General features: G+C 42.0%; 1 protein-coding gene across 2 annotated transcripts in view; it reads left to right on the forward strand.

Annotated features, from left to right (window-relative positions):
• LOC111246448 (uncharacterized) overlaps positions 1–9,570 on the forward strand; it is a 259,672-nt gene that overhangs the window by 33,324 nt on the left and 216,778 nt on the right. The window lies entirely within an intron of this gene.

Raw genomic sequence — 9,570 nt, forward strand, 5'->3', positions numbered from 1 at the left:
ACATATATTATATATTATATATATAAAGGCGATGCGATTAAATTTACGGCGATATAGCTTTGACGAAGCGTTTTGACATAAACATCGAACATTTTTATATACATTTTCTTTGCAATAATTATTGTTTTTCTTCCCTATTAGTGCATTCTCAAGCTTTTTCTAATGTAATGTATTCGTATCAACATCACCAAGTGTAACTACCATTCATACCAAAGCGGGACCATTCTTTGTAATATATTGGTAATCGGTGTAGAACTACAATGTAATTACCAGCTTAGTATCATCCAAAAATTTCTGTCTACCCTTTTTTTGCGACTACCTGTACAAACCTTTAGCTATACATATCTGAATAATGGCGCGCGACCAATTGCTTCTCTGACTTGCTTTTAGCTTTATGGTGTTCTGCCTTAATTTCTGTATCGACGTCGTTGGGGGTTCGAATGACTATTAATGAAAGTTCGAATGGATCAATGCCCGCGGTGATAGAAACGGTGGTAATGGTAGGACGGAACATTGGCAATCAAGCTGATTTCTATCTCTTCGCATCGGACGTACTGTGTCGGCAAGGGTCATCTCATGATGCTGGTCATCAGAAGGTATGGGTTAAGCACGACCGTACGTCTGAGAACAAAAAAAAATCGATGAATTTCTCTGTGATCAGCGTGGAGCTCGCACTTACCAGCATCGAAAATGATGCGCCCCCTTTGGCTGCGTCTCTTGTTCCTTTTTTGACGAAACCATAGCCCCTTCGGTGTAGTACCCCACAAATGCATACAAAGGTACGTGCACCAATCGCAAGGTGAGTTAACGGCTAATCTGTATGCGATAGGCATTCACATAAATCATAGATGGCCATTACCTTGCGGTAGTTGCCTTGTGTTGTTACTGTTTCGTTTATCTGTACTTTGCTTTTTTTTTTTCGTAAGAGCAAATTTTACTGAACGTTTTGTCGCCCTGTGATGTGTAAAAATAAATCTAACAATTTGAGTTTCGCTTCCTATTTACTCCTGTTGGTCGGATGGTAATAGCACTTACGTTTTGATGAAACGTGCATATGTGTGCCTGCGTATGCATGCACAAATTGTACCTTTGAAATTAATTAATAATTCGCAAAAGAGGCGACCCCAAAGAGTGGATTAACGTACCTCCACTTACCCCAATGCTTCTCACACCTTGTATTCGTCGTGTCGCTGGAATACTGGGTCACAAGCATAGGATGGGTAACGCCAAGCTACTGCCTACAAATTTCGTCCTACTCAGGCGGCAGATTCCTCACGCCCGATAATACGATATTTATAGAAATTGAGCGATTCGTAGAGCATGAGAATGGCAAACGCCGACGGAAACGCAGATTGTGAAAGGGGAAATTGCGAGAGTAAGATTTTTATAGCGATCTGTAAAGTGGAGAAGATTGTTAACTGCTTCTAAAGCGTGCGAAAGATGGCTTGGCCACCGCGGGCACAGCTTTACTCAAACTGCGTGTGCCGTGTTAATTCGTAAATGCGCGCCTCTCAGATTTGAAAAATGAAAGCCAATCAGCAGACTACGCCAAGACTAATTTATATATTCGACGGCGTTAAGCTAGTGTAGGTATCTATCGCGTTTGTCTCGTAGGATCGAGCTAAAAAGATATAATAGTATTTTTACATTGTATATTATTATGAAATTTTTGTGTGCTACAACAACAAAAATCGGGAAACAAACATCCATTACTCATGGTACCTTACACAAACAGGCAGCGGCGCACATAAATCGGTAAGGGTACAACTATCGCTTACGTCTCCGTCGGCAAGATTTTAACTGAGCTTTGGCCACATTGCGATCGCTTGAGCAGGGATTGTTTGGTTCGTGGAGAATCGTGAAAAGAATCAACAATGACAGTGAACCAAGTAGCAGAAACCGAGAACGAGAGGAAGGGGCTCCGCGTAAGCGAGCGGCCACGTGACCGGCGAAGCGTGGCTATTCATACGAGTTCTGGCTTATTGCCCGTAAATACGCTGTTTGATGCCTCTCTAGCGTGTTCACCTAAAGATCGTCCTCTCTTAGACATCTTCCCGATAAGCACGACGAAATTTCACCATCATAATAACAGTTTCCGCCGCCAAACTGATGCCGGCGGCAGTAGCAAAACGATGCGGTCTCTACCAGTGGTCAGCCGTAACAAAAATCCTGCGTATAGCGAAGAACGCGCCCCCGCTCAGGAACGAGAGCGCGATGATATCCGTCGTCTATCTGAGCAGGATGGCGCAGTTCTAGTGTTTTTGGCAAAGAAAGATGAGACGCAATCGGAAGAAGAGGCAGGAGTAGGGGGTACAGACCAAGTGGATGACCAATCGTGTGAAGTACAAAATGTAAAGATAATAGTTCCCCAAAATGGACACGAAACCATGACCCGTCGACAAAATGGCCGGTTAGCTAAGGCATCTTTCCGAAGCAGTGTTCTCCATATTTTACAGTTGGACGATGCTTCACGCCAAATGAGGTGATTATCTGCACTAGCTAAAATCTGACATCCGCGTCATCGCTTCTGAAGCTTCAGCTGTGTCCAAGCACTCCCGAATTTACGACTCTAGCAGCTGACAGCTTTGTTTGCCCATGGACAAAGATGCAACGTTCTTAAGCGTTTCGCACCGATGATTTGGGCAGAACCAAACCAAGTCTTGTTGATTCGAGTCCCTGTAGATGTTGATACCTTGAGATAGGAGCAACAAGCGGAGGCGCCGGTTCTTGATGTATGGAAAGGATTGGATGAAGGTAACTGCTGAAGTTCGTTCTAGTATCACTGCGCAAATGGCGGTACCTAAAGCTATTCGCTGACTGTGCATGGTGATTTCTGCACGAGTTCTAAAGTTGCTGTACATAGATTGCCGAAGGAAGCTGATCCCGGACTAACCACAGATGATGTTGGAGCTGGATGTGTTAATGTTTGCCAACGCTTTTTGGTTGCCGTTGCTGTTGCTGCGAAGTGTAGCTACCGCGGTCCCTTTAAATCGTCGAGGCATTCCTTGTCTCAATCCTCCTACGTTCAGGAATGGTTCACTACTACTATATTTTTCCTATACTGCGTGCTGTCTTTGCTATTTTTCTCACGATGTTGTATTCTGTAGGCCGGTTGTTGTTGTTGTTGACCAGAGTAGACGCATTCATTTGGTTTGATACGCCGTTTCTGCACCTAACCTGTGCCGCAATAGTCGCCATTTTCGCACCTAGGGAACCTGGCCATTACTTTATTCCGTTATAATATTATATCGAGAAAAACAAGTATTTTCTTATTATTAGTATTGCTGGTTCAGCACCGAGCAAGACGCAAGTATTAGAGAGCAAAGCTTCCCACTAATTTCCCTGGCTGATCCATCCATCCATCCAGCAAATCAACTTCCGTTCCTGTGTATCACTCGCACTACCGATCGCAAACCGCTGGTTTATTTACTCTACTTATTATTAGGTCAAGATTATGATCTGGCCATAGCTACCTGCTCACATTGATTATACCTGTGGTTCTGGTTTTCTCCGCCGTCATTTATATATTCATACAATAACCAGCGGTTGCACTACGTCGCTATCTCTGTGCCTCCTAGCGGTGTACAATTAGAACAAGAGATCCGATGGTCAAAATGTGTGTTGCTAAGAGCCTCACAATCGACTCGGAGCTAAAAAAACAAAAATTAATAACAGTTAGGCAAAAATGACTTACAGTAAGTTACACACACACACACACACACACACACACACTTTGACAGTACAGTCAGTGTTGTCCTTGAGAGTACATAATCGCTGCGAAGAATGCAAGGTCATGCAACCCTTGGCGGTATAGAACGGCCGAACAGCGCGTGCGTTGATCAAATAATTTGGCCGTTGGAGAGGCGTCAGGCGCAACGGTTTCAAATAGCGTCCACAGTCAGTTCAACGTGACTATTGTTTCACTTGACGGTGACATCTTTTGATTTTACGTTGTAATTGGCTTGGTCATACTATTGTGCATGGGTGCGTGCGTGTGTGTGCTTATCTCTGTTTGTGTATTTATCCGAGAAATCTGGGGTACTACATAATGGGGGGGCGTACCAGGGCCATTGCTGGCCGTGCCTCAACTGCTAACAATAAAAAAAATCTACTAACGAGCAAAGATTGTTTGAGGATGTCACGATCCTTAAGTGTCCAAAGTTCAAAATGCAGATGTCTACGATCAGATGACTAATGTGATATCCTTCGTAAAAATCCTTCGTGTTCAGACCTTAAGCCATTCGTTTCGTTCGTACGAACAAGTGTTGCTATTCCAAACGGTGCGGACCTAGACAAATCTGCTATTGAGTACGTTTGTTGGCGTGCTATCGAAATGCATATATGTGACACTCTCTTTGCGGTTGGATAGCAATGACGACAGTTACCTCTCTGTACTATATTTTGTCTTTAAATTTGACTTGGAAAGGGTGTGTACATGTTCTTGAGTGGCCATCCTCAAGCAAATATGACGGTGTCGTGGATGCACACAGCAGCAGCAGCAGGACAAAGGCCAGCTGCGTACCTACACGAAGGCAACGCACATACCGTATACCATGTAATAATCTAACGGTATAATCGTGTATTTGTTTTTGCTTCATGTGTCATTATCGTGACCTGAGGTCCAGTACTCATTTGAGTGAATCGTAAGGTACAGCACAGGTCAGCAAAAGAATTTTTCCGCTTATCATGGCATCGTACAACGAGCGGTCCATGTTAAAGCTTTGTTATTCTGGGGTTTCGAATAAAAAAAAACAGAACACATCAACCTACACGAGAGTTGCATGACCAATTCGTGACTCCATTTTTACCATTATTGCGTCTACAAAGGATTTCCGTATAACGAAATAAACGCCAGCTATTATACGATTCTACGCTCACTTGTATTAACAAACATGTTGAAGAGTATAGATAGGTTTTCCCGAACGATTTTTACTGCAGGTTACCGTATCGAACTTAGACGCTCAAAAGTGCTCGATGTTTTTAGAGAGGTCCAGCGGTATAATGGGTGGCACAATGTACGAAGCGTACATTCGTGAGTAATCTATTATAGATTAAGCTATGTCAAATGTGTAGGTGTCGATAGCTATGATTACAGTTGTCTATCGAATATAAAATAGATGGTGTGGAACATAAATATGTTTACCCTTCTATAAAGAAATGCCGGTCTGTGAAAAATTTATCACACACGTAATTTCTGTTTAACACGTCGGGCTCTACGGCAGTAAAAACAGCGCGTGCCAAACGTCTGACTGTCATGACAGCATTTATTATATTACTTTGATGGCAGTCATGACAATGGCAATCTTACGAACAGCAAACATCTTCAACGAGCTATGAAATATAGTATATTAAGTAGCTTCGTTGCCATAGAACAAAACAAAACAAAACAAACAAAAAACGGAGACAAACAGATCAATTGACGATTCGTGTTCGATTAGGTTATCGTTCTCTTCGGTATGGACGCTGATTGTTGTCATTATTTAGTTCCGAGAATTTTTGCCTCCGACGACGCCGCCATCTTGTTTTGACTAGCTCCTCAGTTTTTCCATGGCTGGTTTGTGTTTCGACGGTGGTAAATGAATTACGTCATAATACAATAACAATCATTAAAGTAAAGAAGAGTATTCGTGTGAAGTAACACTGGCAAAGGGCTGCTGACAAGGACAAAACAATTGGGCGGTTCGAAAGAAAATTAACGGTTCGAAAGACCATCGTATGCCTACGGCAACGGCCGCTGTTATTATGGTTTTTGTTAAACACATCATTGGCACTGAGAGGATATGAGAGATAAAGCGAATAGACTAACAAATAATTTAATTAACCCATCATATGTAATGAAAAGTCCGTGTAGAGAACGGACTGTAGCTAATTAATTTCTAATTCTAAAAGAAAACGAAATCTCGCTTGTGTCTTCGCTCATGAACACTTTTACCAATAATCTTTATTATGCGCTGATATGTGTTGGCTAGAATATCTGAATCAGCGTACGACACAACGATGGACTTCATCGCAAAACATTAGGTATTTTTTTTTTAATTGTTTAATTTCTATATAATTCGCTCGAATATTTTTCATGAGGCCGAATCAATACGAATACGTAGTAGGGTGTCGGTTGCAGCATAAATTTGAGTAACAATCGGCGCTGTGTTGACAAAAATATGGCAGAACAATTATCTCCCAGAGAAGAAATATTTGTCTCTATTTAGCCAAAATCATTCTCCGTTTAGGGCATCCAATAGGACGAGCTTTACGTTACAAGCATCTGCATCCTGAGCTATGTAGCTGTATCAATTCACGTTGTGAATATGATGGAAACTAGTAAACCGTATCTACCCTAAAAAGGCCTGAACTGAAAAAAAAGGTCACTTTTTTAAATGAATTAAGTATGTTGTTTTGTGTTTCGTGGGATCAGGTCAGTGTTGCCGGAAGTTCTATAACAACCTATGATGATAAACAAAGTAGTACAACAGCGACCAGCATGATCAATCTACTCAGAAATAGCTAGAGGCCTGGCTTCCTCTTTCCATTATGCTTCCTTTATCGAGCGCAGAAAATAACCGATGCAAGGGGTAAGTCGCCGATGGAGACGATAACACAATCAGACAGTCTGCCCGGTCAGGGTTAGTGAAACAAACACTTAGACATCCCTTCCATTCCTCGTAGGACGGCTCAATCGATACTATGAACGGAGTCGATTAATCGACATAATGATACTTGTTGTGTGAGGCTAACTAGAAACAACCAATCGGAGAATAACTGTAAGGACAGCAGAAAGAAACAAGACAGATAAACGGAAGGCACCCAGTTCGTCTGACTCGACCATTAACGTACTGCAGAAGAAAAAGAAAAGATATCGGTGAATTTCTTCTGCTGTGCGTTTGCCCGTCCTGAACCTAAGCTGCCACCTATGTGAGAAAGTGTCGATGCAGAAGAGCCCCCTGACTGGCACGAACTTGTTATGACGGTACCTCTGTACACCCTTTCGTTATCAGTCATGGTCCAACCGTATTAAATATGCAGCAATAGAAACGACCATAGTAGAAGCGACTTCACCCGACCGTCGGCTGTTCCGCGCTGAATACGACGCTAAAGGGCTGTTGATAGTGATGATTATCGTATCGACAAGGGTGTTCATGGCAGGTAAATGTACTTGTGCACACAAGCGCCTATTCTATGTGTGTTAGTTTGCATTTGTATCTGGATACGCACGCACACGCATCTGCACACGCGTGCGTGTGCAGATGTGTAAAAGAATAAAAACTATGTGAGAAGGAACCGAAGGTCATACACGACTTCGACTCTTTGATGATGAACTGCTCAATATAAGTAAATACACACATATATAGCAATATGGATAAATATAGGCGCCGCTAAAAGAAGGAACTTTAAGTGAAATAATGGGTACATCATCCGTTGTTGAACAGTCGGGATAGGGCCGAAGGAAACGAAGCCATCGTGTGTAGGCACCGATGTCGTCCATCTAGAAAATATTGCATCTTCGTCATGTTCACCGTAGTGCTCTCTCAGCTTTTTATTTCGCAAAATAAAAAGTAGAATGCGTGTATGAGCATATTTCTCTTCGACGTCGCCGGAACCGTCCAGGTTGATGTTGTGGACGCCTCAGATCTGATAGCCCCGTGTCGGTCAGACCATGATCGCACATCGTGCCATTACTCGTGTTATACAGATATAATATTGCGGATCGTGCCAGCGTTTGCACAGATTTCAGAATCATCAATTGCATAGTCGGAATCCGATCCATTCTTTTGTAGGCACGATGTAGGCCAATGTTTTTTTGTCCTGTTCTTTTTCCATCACTTGATATATTCGCTGTACGGTCATAAGCGTTCGCGCCCACCACAGTTTAAGATATTACTGGTATAATATATTACTGGCAGTAAGCGATCCGATGTGTTCCGCGCGTCTGTCCATCTTAGACAATCGCGACAAACTGAATCATCAGCGACACTGAATGGTCTCACAGATATTTATGATGAATAGATGAAGATGAACGAACAGGCCCTCTGTGTGTGTGGAAATAGGGCTATTTGAGATGGGATTAACAGACAAACAATAATTCGGGTATCTTCGGCTCTGTATAATTGACGATCGTTATCTTCTGTCTTTTCCGAATGAGTATCAACATATTGCGGAAAGGTCGGTAAACAGTGCGGTAGAAGGACTATCCTGCTGTGGTACGGAAAACCCATTTCTATAGAAAATATCTAAGTGTAAATTTAGACGTGTGCTTAATCTATAGGGCTGTTTTTTTTTTTTTTTTTTTTTTTACTACGAATTCTAATATATTGGCAAAGATTTCAAAAAGTATGGTGTTCTCAGTTAAATTTTCTTCATTTTTCATACAGGCGACACTTCGGCGCAGTCAGTGATGGTAGCCAAAAATTGGCCGGCAGATTCTCGTGTTCATTTGTTGTTTGAACACTGAAAATATAACCATGAGATTGAATTGAATTGAATTTGGTTGTTTTAACGATGACAGGGTAATGATTGCCTTTTTCATTCGATTAGTCGCGGTATTCATTTCTCGTTCCTGAAGGAGATGATGATCAGGAGGCGGCTACTAGATTTTCTTTAACGTCGCCCGACGATTGTTGATGAAGGTACCAGCAAGCGACGGTTTCAACGGGACAGTTGGATCCTGGCTCGCGGAAAGATAAGTAGTAAAATTATCTATTGCCGCTAGACTAGCCGATGTCGTCCAAGTTGCCTGATGGACCTAACGGACTGGAAACGACATCATCGAAGAAGGCGTACAGTGTATCAGTGTATGTGAATGCATATGGCCATGATTTAGCGGTCAATGTCATAATGCTTAATCGAATATTCGTAGCTATGGTTATGCTTCCAATCTTGACAGATCAATCTGCGTCTGTCATCCTATCAATCAGTGTCAAACTGGCGTTGGGCTTTTTCTTTAGGAAACTCATATATTGCCTCGTTTATAAAGCGGCTGTAAGAGGATAGTTGCCTAATAAATGTTCATACAACTAAAGACATGCCTCAATAAGGTCGAGTAAAGCAAAAGCTAAATACTTTGATGTTTAATTCAGTAAGCCGTCAAGCGAAAAGAGCGAATCAGCTGGAATATCTTAAGAGCCTATTGGACTTGGTCACGTAAAAGAGGATGGCATTAACAATGAGGACACAGCGACCTAGGATGATATCCTCTACGCTTGTATATGTATATATAGTAATTGTGGTCAATACGACAAAAAAGCCGACCGCGTTGGATGGCGGAAGCTAGGAAGGAGTCAACACTCCTTTGCTGTGATCCGGACGAGTTTTAGCATAATTCCATTAGTGAAATATAACATGTAAATAGTTTGTGCGGTAATAGCGATTTTTTGTCATGTTTATATTATTACTACTATGTTATATGGGCAACTCGATTGTAATTGCTAGACCACTAGCCGAATCTTAAGAGTTTTTCTTCAATATAGATCATTAAATAAATAAAGAAGAGGTTCTTCTAGCGATGGTGTCTCAGAATGGTGCTATAGCAATAGCGTAAACTGGCCACCGGTAACTGGCCCAAATATATCGTTAATA

The sequence above is a fragment of the Varroa destructor genome, unplaced genomic scaffold (genome assembly GCF_002443255.2).
Source record: "Varroa destructor unplaced genomic scaffold, Vdes_3.0 BEIS01000003.1, whole genome shotgun sequence".
Lineage (NCBI taxonomy): Eukaryota > Metazoa > Arthropoda > Arachnida > Mesostigmata > Varroidae > Varroa > Varroa destructor.